General features: G+C 42.0%; 1 non-coding gene across 1 annotated transcript; it reads left to right on the forward strand.

Moving 5' to 3' along the window:
• Positions 1–16,828: 16,828 nt before the first annotated feature.
• LOC142457638 (small nucleolar RNA SNORA51) lies at positions 16,829–16,962 on the forward strand. Its single transcript, XR_012786338.1, has one exon. It is a non-coding gene; the product is annotated as a small nucleolar RNA SNORA51 (small nucleolar RNA).
• The last annotated feature ends 7,058 nt before the right edge of the window (positions 16,963–24,020 follow it).

Below are 24,020 nucleotides of genomic sequence, written 5' to 3' on the forward strand. Positions count from 1 at the left end.
GTGCTCTGTGGATGTTGTTAATCTGTCCAAAGAGAGTTGGAAAGTAATTTTTGTAGTCCTGTTTTGTTTTATAAACATATTCTGTAAAAGTTTCCAGATCTAGGAAAACTCTTACTTGTCTACCTATTTTGATGGAGAGTTTGGCAGGGTACAGGTTACTATTATTCTCTGTCAACTTTCGGAATATGCTTCTCCACTCTTCCACTTTATAGTTTCTGCTGATAGATCTGATCTGATCATATTCTTATGTGATTACTCTTATAGGTGGCTGCATTTTTTTCTCCCTCTAGCTGCTGTTACGACTTTTTCCTTTTCCTCAAAGTTGGATAATTTGACTAACATATGTCTTGGTATATTCTCATGGGGTTCAGCCTAATTGGCGTCCTCTCTTGTTCCTGGGTGATTGATTCTCATTTATTCAATCGGGGATGTTTTCTTCCAGGAATTCCCCTTGCTATTTTTGCTGTTGATTTCTTTGTTATGTCTTGCTCTAGTATCCCAATTATTTGAATGTTGTTCCTCTTCATAGCATTGCTGATTGTTATTAGGTTTTCTTCCGCTTCTTTGATTATCTTGTTTGATTGTCATTCTAATTTTAAAAATTCTACTTGGCTATCTTCAACTTTGCCTGCGTGATTTTCTACTTCTTCCATCCTCTTAGTAAGGTCTTTTACCGCTTTATTTGCTTCTGCTGGCTTGTCCCTTAACTCTTGTATTTCTCTTGGCTAAATGGACTTTATCCTCTCTATAATTCTCGATATATTTTTAAATTAATTCCCTTATGTCCTGTACATCCCTACGCAGCAGTCTGAAGATTTGTTCCTGTGGCAATTCATTCTTTCTCCAACCCCCCTCCCAATGTTTATTTCTCAGGAAGTAGTCCCAGAGGGCATATAGCTGTTATGCCCTGTGAGAACAGAACACAAAGATGATCTAAGTGAGCATCAGAAGAAGCTACATGAATAGACAGTATACTTCTAGCTGCTCTAGAACACTATCAGATGGCATGGCAGTGAAAAACAGCCTATAGGAATATGTTGACAACTGTATTGCAAAAATAGCAATGCGGGAGGCAGGTATAGAAAAAAGACATCAATCAAAGTGTCTACATGGGATTTTTATTTTGTTCTTTGAGCTTTCTCTGTTTTCCTAGTTTTCTACGATGAGCACATATTATTTTTGTGCTTTAAAAAATGCTTTCAAAATAAAAAAGATCTGTCCTATTGTAATTTCTTTTATGTTTGTTGCTTGTTTCAGGTCCTCCTTAGACATTGCATTTAGTTTCTCTTGCTTTCTTGTACTAGCTGCTGACTTAGGTTGCTGTCTATATGGCATTTTGGTGGAACTTGGTGCCATTATAACCCCCCTCTCTGGGGGACAGACAACAGAAAAGTGGGTGAAGGTAGACATCAGACAGTGTAAGACATGGATTTTTAAAAATAAATTATCAATGGTTTGTGAGGTAGGGAGGGTGTGGGAGAGAGGGGAAAAATGAGGAGTTGATACCAAGGGCTCAAGTAGAAATAAAAAATCTTGAGAATGATGATGGCAACACATGTACAAATGTGCTGGACACAATGGATGTATGTATAGATTGTGATAAGAGTTGTATGTGTCCCCAATAAAATTATTTTTTAAAAGAATAATTTGACTACCTGGAGCTTGCTGTGCTGTGGATTGGAGCTGTATCTCTATCTTACTGGGGTTGACTCTCTCCATAGACAGCCAGATTTATCTATTTTGAGGGTAGCATGGATGGCTCTCTCAGGCAGTGCAGGTGGGGTGATTTCAGGCAGCAAGGGTGGTGCTAAGCAGGCTGATCGCATGCAGCACGTGAAGGTGCTCATGGGCTGCGATGGGTGTGTGGGGACTACTCAAGGGACCTGGGCACAGACTATGCATAGGTGCCTGTCAATAAGAGCAACTCCAGTTTTATCCCAAGCAGTGATGGAAGCACTGTGCAAGCTGGGGGAAGGGGGATCTCAGCATGGTTGTACTGCTTACCCCATGGTCAAGAACCTGGTGTGAAGTTTAAATTACCCCAGAGGTACTCTGATCATGAGTACAATCAGAGGCAGGGCTTTAGTCAGCACTGTAGAGTGAGTTACTATGGAGTAGGAGTGGGGTCAGGTGGGTGAGTAGGGAGCGGGACCCAAGGACTGTTGTGCAGCTTTCCTTGTGGGCAAGAATCTGGTTGAGAAGTCTACATCACTCCTGGATTGCTCTGATCTGAGTCCAAGTTCTACGTTCCCTGAGTTTGCCTGTTTGGTAAGGGGTCAGGGCTTCAGCTAGAGCAGGAGAGGGGATTTCAATGGTGAGGAGAAGGGAGACCTCAGCTAGGTTCAGCTCTGTCCTCTAGATGCAAGAATCAAAATGGAGAGTCAGAGCTGAATCCCACAGCTCTGAGGAATCCAGTCCTTGCATTTAGGTTCCCCTACTTGACCTCCTTACCAATTCTGATTCACACAAAGAAAAGTAGCATATTCTCCTTCTGTGCCATCTTCCTGGAAATGCACATTTTTCAAAGTGTAAAATATCTGAAATCAGAATTGACATCTGCTTTAATGTGGGCAGTTTCAATACGATTTGCTATATTAACAGTACACTGTGAATCATTAATATTTACAGATGTATTAACTTGTTTAAGTAATAAAATCAATGCAAGACTCTCTGCCTTTTGCACAGAATGATAACAAGTGTGAAAAACAAACAAAAAAAGTTGGCCCATAATAAGTAGCATTGTAATTACTGGATTCATCTGTAAAATACAACTCAGCTTGTGATATAGTCCAGGACAATTTTTTTTGTATCACAATCCAAGAAGTAATCTTTTTTAAATTCCCCAAATTTACCTTAAGGATAATGGCAATCTAATTGTCCAGTATACTCTGAAAGAGCAATTGACCAATTAAAAGTTTGTGTCATTAATTTAAGAGGAAGAACAATTTTACTAGTATCATGTGCGGTTAAATGGTTATGGCTTATGTAATTAATCATCCTATCTGGTCAGGATGTTTCAACAAATCTAAGGGGAAGATTTTTTAAAAAGAAAACCATTCCAAAGGCACTTCTTGTGCGAACGCTCCTGTGGGAGAAATAGAAAGTAAGCAGATCAATAGCTTCTGAGAGTTTATTCAGAAAGTAAATTCCTGACTAGTTAGTTTTCTACAAATTCTAGCTCTAGGGTTTAAAACTCAGCCTGGGTGTAAATATTTTTTTGTACAGAGTGTGCCTCTTCCTTATTATTATGTAATGTTTGATCAGCAAAATTCAAAGTTAACTTTTTAATCTGAGCATCATCTGAAGGAGGAATCACAGCCTTTTTTTTTTTTTTTTTGTGGAGGAAGAAAAGAAGTATTGGAAGGAGTGTCATCCTCCTTAGGAAGAAAATTCTGTCTGTCTATCTTAGCTTTTTCAAGAGTATTATCGCCTAACTTATAATGACACAGAGGTTCCTGCAGGGTCATGAACGGATGCACATCTGCCTTTATCTTAACTTTTTCTGTATATGCAATGACTCTAAAACTGCTTTAACTACAGCCCATAAAAAACAAATATCATAAGGTATACGTTCTCCCTTTCTGTATGCCACCTTCAAGTTTCTCGCTGCTTTATTTTATAGAGCTAAGTCTAAAATCCCTTCTCCTAGGAACCAAATATTACTTTACATTTTTTATTGTTTCTAAGCTTAATAATCCATTACTACAGGAAACATTTAAACTCCTTAACTATATTCAAAAGTGAAAGTAATGTTGATCTTGGCACTGTTGCACCACTTTGCCTAATTAAATGAGAGAGATGGGTCTGTAAGCCACTTTCGGCTACTGCCTTTTCCCATAACCCTACAATATGCCTGAAAAGTCCCCCCTTTCATTACTCACCGATCCTCCTGGGGGCTTGCAGACCATGCTTAATTCTTGTTTCAGTTTCTTCTACTTCAGTTCCACCTGGAGGTTTTCCCTTTCTTTATGGGGCCTTCCTAAAGTCCCTGCTTTGGCATCACTTGTGAAATTAATCAGACCAGCTCTCTCACAATGAACAGAGGTCAGGAGGGTCACAATTGCAATTAAGAAAATTATAGATAAGTGATAATAGTTGGGGAATAGGGGACTTCTGAAGCATAGATACTCCAGGGCCCAGAACTTTATTCAAGGCAGGTTTATATACAGTTAATGTTACATATTCTACATTTCATGACAAGTTCTCACACAAAGGATTTGTTGAAAATTTCTTTGAAGGCAAACAAGCAAGCAAGAATATCTTTAGGCAATTAGTTTATGGTTTGAGGGGATTATAACTAAACACCTGAAGAATGCTGTGTTTCAGCCATTTATCAGGGGATGGGAGAGAAAGTGTTTGCTTTATCTTAATTGAAGGTCAGACTTTCAGTGTCTCAGCTCTCTGGAAAAGCTGACAGCTTTTCCCCCATGACCTTGCTTAAAATGTGTACTGTGATGATGGTCCTGTCTTACTTGAGAAAGAAAATGAGTTACAGACCATCCAGTAAATGTACTCTGATACTCAGAAGACTGGGAATTCCTTTCTCAGCATCCACCTTAAGACAATTTGCTTCCACAATACAGTATTTGCCCTTTTGTGATTGACTAGCTTCACTCAGCATAATATCTTCCAGATCCCTCCATGTCTGGAGGTATTTCATCGCTATTCTTTACAGATGTGTAGTATTCCATTGTGTGTATATAGCAGAGTTTTTCATTTTTGTTTATTTTTTACGAAGCTTTTTGTTTTATCCAATCTTCTGCTGATGGGAATTTATGCTGTTTCCCACTTCCTGCTATTGTGAGCTGTGCTGCAGTGAACACGGGGGAGCATATGTCTGTTCATGGTCTGTTTCTTATTTCTCTGGGGTATCTGCCCAGTAATGGTATCTGTTTCAGGAGTTGCCACATTGTACGTATTTACAAGCCCACTAGCAGTGAATAAGAGTTCCAATTTCACCACAACCTCTTCAGCATTTGTTTTTCTGTTTTTAAATTAGGCTACTGTTATGGATGTTAGATGGTATCTCATGGCAGGAAATGCTCCTGTTCACAAGCCATCTGGGAAATGCAAGTCAAACCAACCATGAGATACCATAACATCCCAGGAGCCTGCCGAGTGCTCTCTTCTCCACTTCCCAGGTTTCCCAGACCCATGATGACCAAAGTGCCAAGTGCTATGTGTGCAGGGAACTGGGCCACTGGACATGGAATTTCCCTAGCTGGGACAGGCCTACCAGAGGGCCATATCACCCCAGTAAGCAAGCTGGCCACCAGGGTGTCCCTTAGCCTATTGCAGAAAGCCATAAGGGAGGGTGCCTGCAGGCCAGTGAGCAGGTCCTCATTGGAGATTGGCTCCAGCCAGCAAAGCAGCAGGAGAGATCCATTGCGGGTCTGGAACCTCAAGTGAACAATCAATGTGGCAGAAAGGTCAGTGAATGTACTCCTAGATACTAGAGCTGCCTGTCCTGTCCTTCCCTGCTTCCCTAGACCCTGGGCACCATTCACAGGTGAAACCATGGAAACTTTACCCAGACCCCTCAGAAACGGAGCATACAGATAAGCACCCCCGAGAGCTGGTGTTTCTCTGCCACCCAGGGCAGATAAGTGCTCCAAAGAAAACACTACCTCAGACCCATCACAGTCTTTAAGCCAGTAAGTGCTTTTACACCATTCCTGTGCTTAGAGTAAACTGGTACCCATGCCTGTCAGACCTAATATTACCTCTTTTTATAAACTTACTGTACCCTAACCCACACCTGCAGGAGCATTGCCATTTCACAGCCTTACCCTTGTCTCACCTAAACTGTTCACCTGTTTTGTCTCTTCCAGAAGTTCTTAGGTTACCAATGTCTCTGCATCCAGTGTGCCATCTCCAGGATCACCAGCTTCTGGACCACCCCAACCTCATCCATTGAGTTGTAAGGGTGTGGACCCAAAGCCACACTTCATGCTCCTTTTGCCAGCAGGAAGCATTTAGAGATGTCGTCACACAGTTCCCCAAAGATTTGGGTCCATGTTTCTTCAGGGGGGAAAAGTTAGGTAGTCTCTGTATGCTAAGGTGCCCCTAAAAGAGGTTGCTGCAGAGAATCAGGCAAGCCAAGCCAGCCATAAAGGCTAGAGGGTAAGCACAAATTCAGGTCTGTGAGACAGGAAGGCAGTACATTTGGGAGGGCCCCAATCTAGGCCAGGTGGCCTTAATTCATCCAATGGGGTTAACCAGTACTATCAACCACGCTTCCCAGCAGAGGGCCCTGAAAAGCTAGAGTTGGGAGCCCACCTCCCTCTTTTCCAGCTCCTCCTCAGTCAGCTGTGCTGCGGTTTCTCTGGCCTCTGGGCTCCACGTGTGGGTGTGCAGTGCCCTGAGGGTGCCATGTTCTTAACTGTAAATGCTCAAACTTCTTCTAACTTAAAAAAAAACAAAACTCACTTGGATCACAAACCAGGCTCCTGTGTGAATTCTTTCTCTTGTGAAGCCAAGGATTGAGGTATTTCTCACTGGAGGAATCTAACATGACCAGCAGAAAGCCCTGCCATTGGAATATGCCTCACGTTTCGTTTCTCTCTAAGACACTTCCTTTCCCTGCAGTCTGTCCGCCATTGTGGCAAGAGTGAGGGCCCAGGGTGAAGCCATCTCGGAAACCAGTGGATGCAAAGCTGGGAAGGGAGAGCGAGCTCTTTCAGTCTGGGGGCTGTGGGAAGAGGCAGGGACCCTAACTGCCTATCTCGCTACTCCTAGTCCTGGAGTTGGGAGGCAGTGATATCCTGAAAGTCTGGGGGTTTCACTTAGCTTGGAGTCTGAGGGTCTGACGGGAAACCTCCCAACTGGGCATAAGTGGAGACTGCACTCTTGATGGAGAGGTACCCAGAGTGGCACTGGTACAACGGGAATGCTGTGGGTGGTGGTCCTCGCCCTGCAACCCACTGGTCTTCCTCAGCACATCATTCTCTGTCACCATGACCTAGAGGCCTCAAAGGGGCTCCCCGCTGGCCCCATTCCTCTCACTCTCAGGGAGGGGATCCCTCTTTTGCCATGATGTGACCCTCTGCGGCCTTGCTGGGGACCCAGTGAGAGAAAAAGACAAAGTAAGGACATTTACACGGGTGGGAGAGAGGAGCAAATATTTGTCTGAAGATTTTATTGAGTCTCAATAAAACCAATTCCGTGGTATAGAACAAAGTACAATCTTGATGATGAAGATCTATCAGGAGTCAAAAGTGGGGACTTCCGGGAAGATGGCGACGGAGTGACACATACCAGAGGGACTCCACAGAATCCAGTCCAGGAGAGTTGCTTAGAGGGAAATTCAACACTGCTGGATCGCAGGAGGCACATCATAAAGTTAAGTAGGCACAGACCCATGGGGTTTTGAGGGGCTGGGGGCTTTTGGCTTACCTCAGTGGAAGCCCGCTGGGGCTTGACCCTAGCCCAGCCGCTGTATCTGCCGGAGCCGGGACCATCTGGAGCCTGTAGCTGGGCTTGGTCTCAGCACAGCCACAGTTTTCCCCTGCCTGCCTCAGGGCAGGGACAGGACTCTTGGGGCTCCACTGGCAGGGATCGGGGTTCAGCTACATTGTTGCTTCTTTTTACGTCTCTGCTCCTATTCCCACACAGCCTTGGAAGGCTGCACAGGGGCTTTTTCACCGCACAGCCACAGCTTGCCGGGCCGTGTTATCTGAGCAGGGACTAAACCCCAAACCCCACAGCTCCACGGGCAGGGATCAGGTTTCAGCTACACTGCGGCTTCTGTTAACATCTCTGCTCTCTGTCCCCCCACTTCTCTGGGGGCTGCTCAGCAGCTTTCTTTCGACTCTTCTTGGGGCTCAGTTGTGGACTGCCGCTGGGGCTTGGGGCAGGGAGTAAGCCCTTGCAGGTACACAGGCAGGGAGTGGGACTCAGCTACATAGTTGCTTTTGCTTCCCTCGCTTCCATATACCCCTGCACAGTCTAAACGGCCTGACTTTTAAATTTTTCTTCCCCTCTTATTCCCACCCTGCTCTCTCACACTCCATTGCGGACCTACTAGGGTACTCCCATTGCCCGAGGGCATTTGCGGCTGGGCCACACCCAGCTAGGTGAGCACCACCCTGCATAGATAGCCCAAGGCTAGGGAAAGGCCTGCTTTCTCTCCAGGGGATACTCCCCTGACTTCTCAGACTTCTCACCGGGAGTTCCTGCCTGTGTACCTGGGGACATAAGGCAGCTCAGCCAACAGTTATCAATATTCAAACCAATAGCAGGAACTTCAGCCCAGCCTCTGCAACACTGGGGCAGGCGGCCGACCTTCCATCTGGAGCACTCCCCTGATAGGGAAGCCACAGGAAGATACAGTGGTAGGTTAATCCCCTACCAAAATCAGCTGTAGGCAGTTCGAAGAAGCATTCCTATAAGTCTTCCAGAGAGAGCCTAGAAAATGGCACCTGGTCCCTCTAGAACAACTCAACGCAAACAGCCATCAGCCTCAACAACCTCAACGAAAAAACAGGAGAAACAAAAGGCAAAGGCAGAAGATGTCCTGAACATAACAACATTTATAGAAGAAGCAGACATTGAGATGCCACACAACGAAATTCTCAGAATGCTGCTTGGAGCCATGCAGGATATGAGGGAAACAATACAGAAAAAGGATGAAACGATAGAGGAGATAATAGACATACACCAAAGGAATATACAGGAGCGTAAGGAGGAGATAACGAAAAACAATAGCAGAATCATGTTCCTTGAGAATGGATTGGAGGAATCAGAGAACCACATCAGTGTCCTGGAGGACAGCCTAGCAGACTTTAATAAATGTGAACAAAAATCTAATAAGAGCATCAGAGAAGCCGAAGAAAACCTAAGAGCTATGTCTGATGCTATGAAGCGGAACAACATTAGAATTATTGGCCTACCGGAGGAAGACACAACAAAGAAGTCATCTGCAACAACAGCGAGAGAATTCTTGGAGGAAAATTTCCCCAGCCTAATGAATGAAAACCAGGCAATCATCCAGGAGGCTGAAAGAACACCAGCACGACGGACCCCAAGAAGAAATCACCAAGGCACATAATAGTTAAACTATCCAAGTTTGAGGAAAAGGAGAAAATCATGAGAGCAGCTCGGGGAAAACAAGCAATCACATATAAAGGTTTCCATATAAGAATATGCTCAGACCTATCAGCAGAAACGATTAAAAAAAGAAGAGAGTGGAGTAATGTATTCCAAAAATTGAAGGAAAACAACGCAAATCCACGAATACTCTACCCAGCCAAATTATTGTTCAAGATCGATGGAGAAGTAAAAGTCTTCCCAGACAAGGAAAAACTCAAAAAATACGTTACAACAAACCCAGCTTTACAAAAAATCTTCACCGACTCAGTATGGGCAGAAGAACAACACTCACCAAGCATAAATAAGAGACCATCACACAGAACAACCTCACCCAGAGGACACCAAAGAGAAAACAGACCCCAAGATAGCAATGGCTTAAGGATGGAAAGAAGTCAAGAATGATACCCACACAAAACACACACTAATGAGAAAGGAAAGTAGGAAAACACCTAACACAAAAGGTATAAGATGACATCACAGAGTCCGTAGGCCCTGAATATCAATGGCCTGAACTCAGGTATTAAAAGACTGAGACTAGCAGAATGGCTTAGAAAACACAACCCATCAATTTGCTACCTACAGGAGACACATCTCAAGGCTACAGACAAAAATAGGCTGAGAATCAAAGGCTGGAGAAGGACCTACCAAGCAAACAGCAATACAAAAAAAAAGCGCGGGTTGCAATCCTAATCTCGGATAAAATTGACCTCAAAATGCAAACCATAAAACAAGATAAGAAGGGACCCTATATATTGCTCAAGGGAATCATAGACAAGGAACCACTAAGCATTGTAAACATATATTCCCCGAATGAGAGACCAGCTCAATATGTCAACCAAACACTCCAAAAGATTAAGAAAGAACAATTATAGTGGGTGACTTCAACATACCACTCACTGAGAAAGATAGATCACAGGGAAAGAAACTCAACAAGGAGACTAGAGAGCTAAACTCCACAATTAGACAATTTGACCTGATAGATATTTACAGAGTTTTTCATCCAAATAGAAAAAATTTCACATTCTTTTCAAGTCCCCATGGCACATATTCGAAGATAGATCACATGCTGGGGCATAAGGCAAATCTACATAAATTTAAGCACATTGAAATAATACAGACCTCTCTCTCTGACCACTGTGCCATAAGGCTGGAAATCAACAAAAGGAAGACAAAGAAAATAAGAGCAAATAATTGGAGGATGAATAACTCTCTACTGCAAAAGGAGTGCGTACTGGTGCAGATCCGAGATGAAATCAGGAAATTTCTAGAAACCAACGAAAATGAGCACATGACGTACCAAAACTTATGGGACACAGCAAAGGCAGTCATCAGAGGAAGTTTCATAGCAATACATGCACACCTGAGAAAGGAAGAGAGACTCATGATGGATACGCTGACACAAAATTTACAAACACTAGAGCAGAGTCAGCAGGACAATCCTACTTATAGCAAAAGAAAAGAAATTATAAAAATCAGGGCTGAGATCCAGGAGAGGGGAAATAAGAAAACTATGGAAAAAATTAATATCGCTAAAAGTTGGTTCTTTGAAAGGATAAACAGGATCGATAGACCATTAGCAAACCTAACCAAAGAAAGGAGGGAACAAATCTCAATAGCAAGAATAAGGGATGAAACAGGGGTCATTACAACAGACCCTAATGAAATCAAAAGGATAGTTACACAGTACTATGAAGGATTGTACTCCAATGAATTCAACAATTTGGAAGACATGGACAAATTCCTGGAAAAACAATCCCTCCCTAGACTATCCTCGGTGGACATCAAGAATCTCAATAGACCCATAGCAATAGAAGAAATAGAAAAGGTTATCAAGGGATTACCAACAAAAATATCCCCTGGACCACATGGCTACTGGAGAATTCTACCAGGCAATCAGGGAAGAACTAATACCAATCCTACACAAACTTTTCCAGAACATAGAAAAAGATGGCAAACTCCCGAACTCCTTCTATGAAGCTAGTATAACTCTGATACCCAAACTGGGCAAGGATCCCACAAGAATCGAGAACTACAGACCAATATCCCTAATGAACATTGATGCAAAAATCCTTAACAAAATACTAGCCAACAGAGTACTACGCATCACTAAAAAGCAGTGATGAACATATGAGGCACATAGCGGCATGGGAAGAACTGGAGGAAATCATGCTAAGCAAAGTAAGTCAGGCACAAAAGGACAAGTACAACATGAGCCCGCTGAGGTAAGTATTAAAAAAATGCAAAAGTGGCATAGGGGAAAAAGATACTGTATACAAATATTTTTGAGGTGAAGACTATGTAGTATGGCAGAGATCAGATCAAAACCAGGGATGCACATGGTAGACAACGGCAGAGGAGGTGGGGAAAGGAAAATAAAAGAATGAATATAATGAAGAAAAGGGGAGGGGGGACATGGGGCACTAACCCACCCAAGGGGAGGGTATTGTTTATATCTCCACAGGGAAAGTGGGACCAGACTTCAACCCAGTGCCGCAAGGTGTGAATGCAATATCCCAGCATGGAGTAGGGAACCAGTGGAGAGGTCTGGGAGGCTGGCCCCAGCACCAAAAATTAAGTGGATTCCTGCCCCTCCCCCGAAAAGAATTTGTTTCAAAGGACGACATTGATTCTGCAGATCCGGGAGATGGACATATCTGATCAGAGCACACGGGAGCAGATGAAGGGGCAGGAGGAGAGAGTGGAACACAGCCTGGCCCACCAGGCCGTGAAGATGATGTTCCTGAGTAGATCAGCCAGTCCACAGAGAGAACAACATGGCTGGCCCCACTATGAGACATGATGCCCCTCAGTGACCCATGGCGATACAGGGGACAGCACCGGAGACACAGTGTGGGAATTGCACCTGACCTGATCCCACCACACCGAGGAAAAGCACTGGGAGAATGCAGCGGAACAGCAAGAGAAAGGAGTGGCAAGGTCCCCAGGGAATTCTGAAAGTGGACTCTGGGGCCAGGGCGTGGGGGCCCAACAGACTGGACTGGAAAACACTCCTAAGGGCCAACAAATGATCCTTGAACTAACTACAAGCTTTTCTTTCTTAATGTGTTTTGCTTTGTTCTTTGTCAGTGGTTTGTTGTTGTTGTTTTGTTGTCTGGTTGTATACTGTTGCTTTGTTTTCCTCTGTCTAGTTTTCGTGCATGTTAGTGACTCCACAGGTCTGTCTGAATAGGACAGGCTGGATGAACTATCTGAGGAAAAACAACAGGACCGACAGTTCCGGAGGGACTTCATATAGGGGGAAGTGGGGGGGGGTTAAGAATGTGGTGTTAACAAACACAGGGACAAGGGAACTACATGGGACCCAAAATGGTAGTGAGGGGGGAGTGGCAGGCCTGGTAGGGAATGATCAAGGGTAAGGTTACGTAAAGAAGAGGTATAGCTGTAACCCAGGTGGGGACGGAGCATGGTAGTAGGGCAGGAGGAAAGTTAAGGGAGATGGAGGAAAGAGCTAGGAGTCAAAGGGCATTTATAGAGGTCTAGACAAAGACATGTATATGCAAATATATATATGAGGATGGGGAAATAGATCTATGTGTCTATATTTATAGGTTTAGTATTAAGGTGGCGGAAGGACCTTGGGCCTCTACTCAAGCACTCCCTCAGTGCATGAATACTTTCTTTTATTAAATTGGCACTCTACGATGCTCACCCTCCCAACACAACTGCTGAAGCCAAAGCGAGTGAACAAGCAAATGTGGTGAAGAAAGCTGATGGTGCCTGGCTATCTTAGGTATAGTGTCTGGGGTCTTAAAGGCTTGAAGATTAACAAGCGGCCATCTAGCTCAGAAGCAACAAAGCCCACATGGAAGAACACATCAGCCTGTGTGATCACGTGGTCCTGAAGGGATCAGTTATCAGGCATCAAAGAACAAAAAATCATATCATTGGGTGCACACCTCCATGATATGCTCGCTGAGGACAAACGGGTGAATAAACAAATGTGGCGAAGAAAGCTGATGGTGCCCGGCTATCAAAAGAGATAGTGTCTGGGGTCTTAAAGGCTTGAAGGTGAACAAGCGGCCACATAGCTCAGGAGCAACAAAGCCCACATGGAAGAAGCACACCAGCCTGTGCGACCACAAGGTGCCAAAGGGACCAGTTATAAGACATCATGCAAAATATATATATATATATATATATGCACCATGGTGAATGAAGGGGGAAGTGCAGAGTGGAGACCCAAAGCCCATTTGTCGACCACTGGAGATCCACTCACAGAGGGGTTTAGGAGAGGAGATGGGTCAGTCAGGGTGCGATGTAGTACTGATGAAGAACACAGCTTTCCCCCAGATCCCGGATGCTTCCTCCCCCCAACTACCATGATCCGAATTCTACCTTGCAGGACTGGATAGGGCAGACGTTGTACACTGGTGCATATGGGAGCTGGAGGCACAGGGAATCCAGGGTGGACGATACCTTCAGGACCAGGGGTGTGAGGGGCGATACAGGGAGAATAGAGGTTGAATGGATCGGAAAGGGGGAACTGATTACAAGGATCCATATGTGACCTCTTCCCTGGGAGACAGACGGCAGAGAAGGGGGGTAAGGGAGACTCCAGGTAGGGCAAGATATGACAAAATAACAATCAAAAATTAGCAAGGGCTCATGAGGGAGCGGGGAGTGGGGAGGGAGGGGGGGAAAAAGAGGACCTGATGCAAAGGATTTAAGTGGAGAGCAAATGCTTTGAAAATGATTAGGGCAAAGAATGTATGGATGTGCTTTATTCAATTGATGTATGTATATGTATGGATTGTGATAAGAGTTGTATGAGCCCTTAATAAAATGTAAAAAAAAAAAAAAGAAGGAGTCAAAAGTGAACCTGTGTCAGTTGTCAGGGTAGGTATTAGTCTTGAAAACCAGAAAAGGTGCTGCCTAAAATGATAGCCTAGAAGGGAGACTAAGCTCTCCCTTTCACCTCCCAGGAGCTGCTTGTGCCTGGGGGCCCCACGTGCCTCAGAGTAGACCTGTGCTCTGTAGGATTTTCAATGGCTTCACACCATAGAAGTTCGCCAGGCCTTTCTTCGTCAGCACCATTGGTGGAGCCTAAACGGGGGTCTTGCTGGACTAAAACTGGCTACCCTGGTGTTGATGCCAGCCTGCAACGGTATGCCACTTGATTCAGGGTAGAACTGTACAGATGGTTCTCATGGCTGTGACAACACGGGAGGCCTGTCCTCTGAGGTCACTTTCCTTTGTATGAGGACATTTTTTAAGGCAATAAAAGTTGCCTTTATTCTTTGACCAGTAAACTAATTTTGCAGTTAGAAAATGTTTCCTCTTTTTGAAGAAATTATTTGAATAAGTACTTTTTAAAATGCAGTTTTGGAAATGTTGTTTTAAAACATTTATGACTAGGAAACCTTCATCATAACGATCCATTTATAATGTGTTTTGCTTAAAATATTCTAATGCCTGTTTTCTGAGCACACTTCTGCCCCTGGCTGGCTGTTCTGATTCAGAGGTCATGCCACATTGCTTCATGATAGAATCTGTAGGTCTGTTCCTATTAAATGAGCTCTTCTGCAGATAGCACCTGAACTAGCCTTGTCCTGTTGTTGGAACACGACATCATCTGTTCCTCTCAAATCCTCCACACAGCCAAACAAGCAAACTATGTGTGACCTCTAGTCCGTGATACATATATGCCATGGAAGAAGGCCACTACGAAGGGAGAAGACAGACTTTACCTAGGGCAAGAGCCCCTTTATTCTTGTTGCGGGAAACAAAAGCCTGGCTGAGTTGATGTTTTACATTCTCCTTTCCTGAAATCTTACATGATGCTCTGGCTGCATTTTGTTATCCACAAATGTTGTTAAGATGTGAAATAAATGACTGAAGATATACTTTATGTGAGAGATGAGCAATAATATACATATATTCTCAAAAATAGATAATAGTTTTTAGAGATCCTAGTTGTCTTCATCTGTTGGTGTTTTCTATTGTGTTTCATAATGTATGCCGTGTGTTAGAGACTCTAGCTTTGTCCCTACATTTTCCTTGGCAATCTTTATAGTTATAGGTTTTACATTTAAGCCCTTGTTCCAACTTAATTTCACTTTTGTGTATGGTGTGCGATATTGGTCCTGTCTCATTCTTCTACAAGCGAATATCTAGTTCTGCCAATATCATTAGCTAGACTATCTATTTCCCATTGAATTTGTATCAGTCTTTGTCAAAGGTTATTTTTCCACAGGTGGATGGATTTACTTCCGAGCTCTCAATTCTGGTCCATTGGGTCATGTAACTATCATTGGACCACTATCAGGCGGCTGTGACTGCCGTGGCTGTGAAAGTGGGTTTTGAGATCAGGATATAAGAGGCCTCCTACTTCGTTCTTTTTTTTTTTTTTTCAGCAGTGCTTTACTCATCTGGGCTGTCTTTCCTTTCCACATAAAGGCAGTGGCTTGTTTTTCCATTTCTTTGAAGACTATTTTGAAATTTTGATTGGATTGCATTATGCCTGTAGATCTCTTTGGCTAATATTCATGTTTTCAAAACAATACAGCTTTCTATCCAAGAACATGGCATATTCTTCCATTTAGGCAAGGTTCTTTTAGCAGCGTTTTCTAGTTTTCCTAATATTGATATTTTTTTCTCTAGTTAGCTATATCCCTAAGTATTTAATCTTTAGGGTATCTACTGTAAATGATACAATTGTTTTTATTTCCTTTTCCAAGTTCTCTTTGTTAGCAAAAAGAAATCCAACTGCTTTTGTCTGTTGTTCTTGTAGCCTGCCACTTGAATTTTTCAATTAGTTCCAAGAGTTTCTTGCCAAGCTTTTGGGATTTTCTCTCTAAAGGATCATCTTCAAAGAAAGTAAAAGTTTTTTGGTCAGTTTGGATGCCTTTGATTTCCCTTTTGTCCTTGATAGCTCTAGTTAAGACACTCTATACATATCCCTTATTACCTAGTTGACTGTTCATCAGGAATGGGTGTTGGGCTTGTCAAATGCCTTTTCTGTGTCAAATGTAGTTCTCTTCCTTTATTATTTTTAATGTGATATATTGTTTTCCAGCCTTTAGTTTTTCAGTATATTTTTGACTTTGTGTAAGGTGTGTCTTTGTAGTATTGATGATTGTAAGTGAGTGAGATGTTAGTCTCTCACCACTTGGAAATTATAATAGAGAATGTGAGTGTGCATGTAGTTCTTTGTTTGCTGTATATATAACATAGTTGATGGCCACTTTGGCTAGTGTGTTCAGCTATCTTGAAGGACTCAGACATTATAAGAATAGATAGTGGCCTTTGGCTAGAAAATGTGGCTGCAGAAGGTATGGATGTGACTTGGCTGGGTGGGCACAGTTGCCCATTGGAACCCAATGGAAGATTATTGGGTGGGACATGAAAGAAAGAAAAAGGGGGTAAAGGAAGACAACCACCACCAAAAAAACAAAAAACTAAACATTTTTGAAACTTAAAAAGCAGGAAGGTGAAAGAAGTCAAACAAAAGTAAGAAAAATTAATTTAACCCTATAATGCCTGTATTTTTAATTTCAGGGAAAAATGTTTTTTTCTTTATTTTCATAGTTATCAATATATATATAACAACCAAAATATATTTTAGAAATATAAAATTTGCAATGTTTTAAAAATGTAACCAAATTGTCACATTCATCCATAGATTTATAATACAAGAATAAAAAATGTATCTTTATTTCTATATTATTTTTATCTTGTTTTATTATTAAATAAAAAAACAAACTTAAAACTTCTTTTATGCCTCCTTGTGCTTACCACAGGCTGTGCTCTTGCACTGACTGTATAGAAAAAGGAGGCAAAGTAAGTGTCCTGTATACACCTCAACCCAAGCCCTGTCTGTACCTGGTTTGTATTGTGAACGGGGTAACATGGCACCAATAAATAAATAAATACATAAAATTTTTATTCATAAAATATAATACAAAATTTATTTGTTTATAAATTTTAATTGAACAAAACAATTTTTTCTTTTGTAATACAAAGATGAACTTTGCATTTGCTGCAGGAAAATACTGGTGCACTCTTGCAATTTACAATTTGCATCTTCCTCTGTTTGTGACCTCAGGGTAATGGTGAAGACCATCCAAACGGGTATCTCTTCTAGGGATACTTTTGGTGGAAGTTGTATGAGCCCGCAATAAAATGATCTTAGAAATACGTATGAAATTAAGTTTCTGCTTCCACTAAAATAAAAGTTATTATTCCTTTTTAATACATACATGCAAATTAGGTATGTAACACGGGCTGCCTCTACAGCCAAATGTTCACAGCTGGGACTCAAACATGAATCAATAAATATGTAATTTATACTTAATGCAAGTCTCATATTTAGATAACGTTCAAATAAATCTTACTGTGTAAATAAAACAATTGATTTCCTATTAAAATAAAAAAGACATGCTAGCAGACTGGCTCAGAAAACATAAACCATGAATCAGTTGCTTGAAAGAGACCCATCTTAAGTTCACAGACAAAAATAGGCTAAGAATAAAAGACTGGTGGAAAATATAGCAGTCAAATGGTAATGTTAAAAAATCAGGGGTTGCAATTCTAATCTCTGACAAAATTGACCTCAAAGTTCAAACCATAACAAGAGACAAAGAGGGGCATTATATAATGCTCAAAGGATCAGTAAACCAGGAACCAGTGAGCATAATAAATATATATGCACCTAAAGAAGGACTAGCTCAATTTTCAAACTACTCAAAATATGAAAAAAAGAAATCAGAAAATCAATCGCAGTAGGTGATTTTAACACACTGCTATCAGAGAAAGAAGCTTAGCAAGGAGGCTACAGAGCTAAACACTAAAATTAGCCACTGGACCTGATAGACATTTATAGACCATCCCAATGAGAAAAAATTCACATTCTTTTCAAGTGCACATGGCTCATTTTCAAAAATAGACTACATGCTGGAGCATAACTCGAGTCTGAGTAAATTCACATACATAGATTACTCAGACATCAATTTTGGATTGCCATGCCATAAAGTTAGAGATTAATGAGCATGACCAAAAAAAGGGGATAAACAATTGGAGGATGAATTATGATCTTCTGTGACATGAATAGGTACTGGCTCAGACTAGAGCGGAGTTAGGAAGTTTGTAGAAACCAATGAGAATGACAATATAATGTATCAAAACCTATGGGATACCACAAAAGGAGTTATCAGACATAGCTTGATACCAATAAGTGAATATATAGGAAGAGAGACTTACGATTGGTACGCTATCACAAAACCGCCAGCAACTAGAACATAGTCAACAGAACAAACCCTCCAATAGCAAAAGGAAATAAATAATAAAAAATCAGGGCAGAGTTAAGCCAGTGAGAAGACAAGAGAACAATGCAAAAATTGATGCAGCTAAAAGGTGGTACTTTGAAAGGATCAACAGAATAAACAGACTGCTGACAAGTCTAACCAAGGAAAAGAAGGAGCAAATATTAATAGCCAGGATGAGGGATAAAACAGGGGAAATAAAAAACAGACCCCAAAGAGATTAAAAAGATAATCACAAAGTCCCATGAAAGTCTGTATTCTAATGAATTCAACAACATGGAAGATATGGACAAATATTTGGATAAACAATCCCTCCATAGATTATCCCAGATAGAGGTCAAGAACCTGAACATACCCATAGTAAAAGAAAAAATAGATATAGCTATCACAAAACTACCAATGGAAAAAGCTCCCCGGGCAAGACGGCTTCACAGGAGAAGTTTACCAAGCATTCAGGGAAGAACTGACACTGATCCTCCACAAACTATTCCAGAACATAGAAAAGGATGGCAAATTCCCAAACTCATTCTCCAAAGCCAGTATAACTTTAATACTCAAACAGGGCAAGGATCCCAAAGGAATAGAGAACTATAGACTGATAACTCTAATGAACATAGATGCAAAAATCCTTAACAAGATATTGACCAAGAAAATACAAAAGTATATAAAAATATATCACCTAGGTAGGATTCATCCCAGGGATGCAGGGATTGTTTAACATCCGAAAATCTATCAATATTATAGACTACACTGAGAAGAAAAAGTATAAGAATCACATGATAATATCAATAGATGTAGAAAAAGCATTTGACAACATCCAACACCCATTCCTAATTAAGACATTCAAGAAGAGAGGAATGGAAGGAAAATCCCTTAAGTTAGTACAAGTTAGCTATGAAAAGCCAACAGCCAACATAATAGTCAATGGAGAAGAGACAAAATAATCCCACTGAAAAAGGGGACAAGACAAGGACGCCTCTTGTCCCCACTTCTATTCAACATTGTACTGGAGGTCCTAGATAACAACTAGACAGCAGAAGGACATCCAGACAGCAAAAGGATATGAAAACTATCCAACTGGGAGAGGAGGAGGTGAAACGATCACTATTTGCAGATGACATAATTCTATCTATTGAAAATCCCAAAAGCTCCACAACAGGATTACTGATGATAGAGGAATATGGAAGAGTGGCAGGATACAAGAGCAACAAACAGAAATCTATTGCTATATACATCAGGCAAGCCCATGGAAGAGGAGATCAAGAAGGCAGTACCCTTGACAATAGCCAAGAACAAATTGAAATATCTAGGAATATATTTAACAACAACAAAAAACCCCAAAATATTTATACAAGGAAAACTACAGGACCCTATTACAGGAAACCAAAAGTGACCTCCACAAATGGTGGATAGGAATGGAATCCTATCCATGCTCGTGGATAGGAATACTGAATATAGTAAAGATGTAAATCTTACCAAGACACTATATAAGCTTAATGCTATCCCAATTCAAATACCATCAACCTTCTTCAATGAATTGGAAACACTGAGCACCAATTTCATAGGGAGAGGGAAGAAGCCCAGAATTAGCAAAGCTCCTTAAGAAGGATGAAGTCAGAGGGCTCACTTTACCTGACTTTAACACCTACTACACAGCCACAGTGGTCAAAACAGCATGGTGCTGGTATAATGACAATAGAAACGAACAGAAAACCCAGAAATAAAACCATCAGCATATAGACAACTGATTTTCAACAAAGCCCCAATAGCATCAAGTGGGAGGTGGATGCCCTCTTTAACAAGTGGTGCTGAAAGCAATGGATATCCACCTGTAGAAAAAATGAAAAAAAGATCTGTACCTCACCCCATGCACAAGAACAAACTGAAGGTGGATCACAGACCTAGAAGTAAAACCCCAAACTATCAGGACCATCAACAAAGGAATCGAGACAAACCTGAACCTTGGCTCAGGGAATACATAGGCTAACTGCAATAAGAAGGGCACATACATAGGTGAACCTGAAATCAACAAGTGGGATATACTAAGGATAAAACACCTGTGAAAGACTTTACCAAGAGGGTAGCAAGAAACCCCACAAACCTGGAGAACATTTTAAGCAATGACACAAGAGAGAAAAGGCTTATTACTAAACTCTACAATACCCTCCTAACCTGAAAAAAGAGGAAAACAGTTAATCCCCTGAGGAAGTGGGCAAAAGACCTGAACAGAAGTTTCACAAGGGAGGAGACCCAAATGGCCAATAAACATATGAGAAAATGCTCTGGATCATTAGCCATCAGACAAATGCAAATTAAAACAACCATGAGATATCATCTAACATCCTTGAGGCTAGCCCAAAGCAGGAAATCAGAGAGCAACAAATGCTGGAGAGGATGTGGTGAGATAGGAACTCTCCTCCACTGCTGGTGGTCTTATAGATATGTACAGCTTCTGTGGAAGCAATATGGCGATATTTAAAGCAAATGGAAATTGAGCTACCTTATGACTCAGCTATCCCTCCACTGGGCATATTATATCCAAGAGTTAAGAAATAAACCACGGCCAGTAATCTGGGCTCCAATGTTTATTGTGGCACAATTCATGATTGCAAAGAATTGGAAATAACCTAAATTTCCATTAATATATGCGATAGTTTATTGTGCCAGCCTGGCCGATAAACACAAGTAGGATTAATTGAAGGGCAGAGAGATAAATGGCTCGGTGAGCCTCGCCTTGCTTGTCTCTCATTCTTTAATCATCGGTCCTGCGTGTGGGTGCCTTTCTTGTTCTGTGCCTCAATTTAAAGGGTACACTACCTGTGGGATGCCTAGTCGGTGGATTGTGTCGCTGTAAATTAAGGTCCCTTTAAGCCCATACGATTGGAAATGTTCGTCTTTGGAGCTGGGGACCGACAGTTGGTAACAGTTGGTGACCTGCCTTGCTGTTTCCTGCCTGGGTATATATAGCCCAGCTCTCTCTACAGAAGGGAACTGGCGGCTCTCAAGATTTAAAGGACTCCTAGTGTCTCACTGCTTTATAATTTAACTGTTAATTTCTTGTGTTATCTATCTGTATATAATTTAACGGTTCATTTCTTGTGTTACATATCTATCTTTATAAATATATTTATATATAATTACTAGCAATCTGATTTCATCTCTCTAGAGAACCCTGTCCAACACAATAGACGAGTGGATTAGTAAACTCTGGCACACACACACAATGGAGTACTACACATCACTACACATCAAATGAAACAGGTTGTTTCATGGAAGAGTTGGAGGAAATTATGCTAAGTGAAGTTAGCCAATCACAAAAGGAAAATTACAACATGTGTCCCCTGAGGTAAGAAGAATCAGCACAGTAGGTATAGAAGAAAAGCTGTTTATCTCACACTACACAGATTGAGGTATAGACAGTCAGGTGGAAGATGGACCAAACCCAAGGAGATACTTGTTATTCCAACACAAAGAAGGGGGCAGGGGGGAAGGAAGAGGAAGAAGAGTGGGGTGGGGAGACACTAACCCAACCATGGGGAGAGTATTGTTTGTGTTTCCATAGAATTAGGAGTGTGCATGCAGACCCCATCATGGCACACCAAATCTTGAGGGTAACGTAACCATGTGGAAAAAATGCATGAAAAGATTGGCTACATGGCCAGCCTCAATCAGAGCCAAACTGACTCCTTTCCTAGATTTATGTGCTACAGAAGACAACATTAAACCTACAGGTTGTGGAGAGGGGTTGGCATGTCATGCCCACATGGAAGCAAACCAAAAAGGAAAAAGAGAAAGGGACGGTTTAGATCCCATATTGGCACATCAACTCTGGAGGACTAAGTCCCTGGATGGAGCTGCTAAGGCACAGAGAGAATGCAAGGGTCAGCAACAGCTCAAGACATGTTGTCCCCTCACTGGAGCATACTGCCACAGAGGACAATACTGGGGACACATGGCGGGGAGCTAGTCCAGTCTGAATGCCCTGCAGTGGAGCAAACCAAGAAGGGAACAAAAAAGAACAGCAACAGTATAAAAAAAAAGACACAAAGCTTCTCAAGTGTGCCAAAAAAAATACCTCAGCCTAGGAGGGGCAACCCCTGGAATTCTCTAGGACCAATGGGGAGACAGTCATAAAGGTCAGTAGACAGATCTGAAATGAGGCATGGTTTTTTTTTCCAATCTCTTGTTTAGTCTGTTATTGTTGGGTTGTTTACTTATATAACATAGGCATGGGACGCAAGCTCGAGGAGAAAGCAATGGGACTGATGGTCCCAGAGGGACTGAGAGGAGAAGGAGGTGGGGGAAGGGATTGGTGAGCAAACAACACCATAGACAGGGAACAACTAGGGAATTAAAAGCAATAACATGGAGGATGTAGAGATCCTGGAGATATTGGAACAACAGCAATCCAGCTGAGATGCATTTCTAAGAGGTAGAAGTAGGGAAAATATGATGGTGGGGCAGAAGGAAGGTGAAAGGAAACAGGAACAATCTAGGAAGCAAAGCTAAAGGTAGAGATATAAACATAGGTGTGTACATACATAAATACATCAATTCAAAAATAGAGGTATTGGTCTAGGTACATATATTTATATAGCAATATACTGAGGTAGTGGACGGACTTCATGCCTCTGCTCATACTCTCACTCACTGCAAGAACACTCTGTTCTAACATACTGGCATTCTGTGATGCTCACCTTCCTGGCACAATTGCTGAAGACAAAATGGATGCATCAGCAAATGTGGTAAAGAAAGCTGATGGTGCCTGACTATCAAAAGATATAGTGTCTGGGGTCTTAAAGGCTTGATGACAAACAAGCTGCCATCTAGCTGATAAGCAACAAAGTCCACACGGAAGCACACCAGCCTGTGTGATCACCAGGCTTCTGGGCCCTAAGCCTTTTCTTTTTGTCTCATGCCCAAACTCCATGTCTGTGCTTTGCAATTCCTACTTGTATTGTTATGCTAATACCCTTTAGTGGACCAGATGTGTTAATTGCTACTCAGTGTGTGTTTTTTTAAAGCCTGTGAATGGCCTTGCTTTTTGGGTATCTTGATGGGGGGCTGTGCTAAGTAGAGAAGAGGGATTAGTTTTGCCAAGTGGATTTGAAGCAGTCCCCCCCACCCCACCGTTTCTGTGGAGAGTTAGTGTATTCACTATTTATACCCTCTCAGGATGCCCTGCAGAGTTATCCCCATTCAGCTCTGGTAGGCTGTGCTATCCCTTATTGGGTAGTTAAGGTTGATAGGGTACCTGACCTGAGCTCCCATGGCTTGGACCAAGAGCCAAGCCTATTTGTGTTTTTTTCAGTTTCAGCCTGGTCCAGCAGAGCCACAATACTGCAACTCTGCCACCCTAGCTAGCTTCTGTATTGGGAAAATTCAGTCAGGAGATTTGGGAATCTGAGCTCAGCTGGCTATGCTAAGGGTCAATGACAAGAGGAGTCTATCAGCAGATGTTGCTGCTCTTTTATTTTAATACATTTGTATCTATTTATCTTTATGCTGAGAATTTTCTCCATGGCCCCTTTGCGCTGGTCTCTTCAGAGTCCCTCTTATGTGTGTTTTCAGCTTGTTTCTTCATTGTTACATTTCCCTCACTGGAACAAAACGGTCACCAACAAGAGAATATCAGTCTGCTCATGGGCT

Source organism: Tenrec ecaudatus, chromosome 9 (genome assembly GCF_050624435.1).
Source record: "Tenrec ecaudatus isolate mTenEca1 chromosome 9, mTenEca1.hap1, whole genome shotgun sequence".
Lineage (NCBI taxonomy): Eukaryota > Metazoa > Chordata > Mammalia > Afrosoricida > Tenrecidae > Tenrec > Tenrec ecaudatus.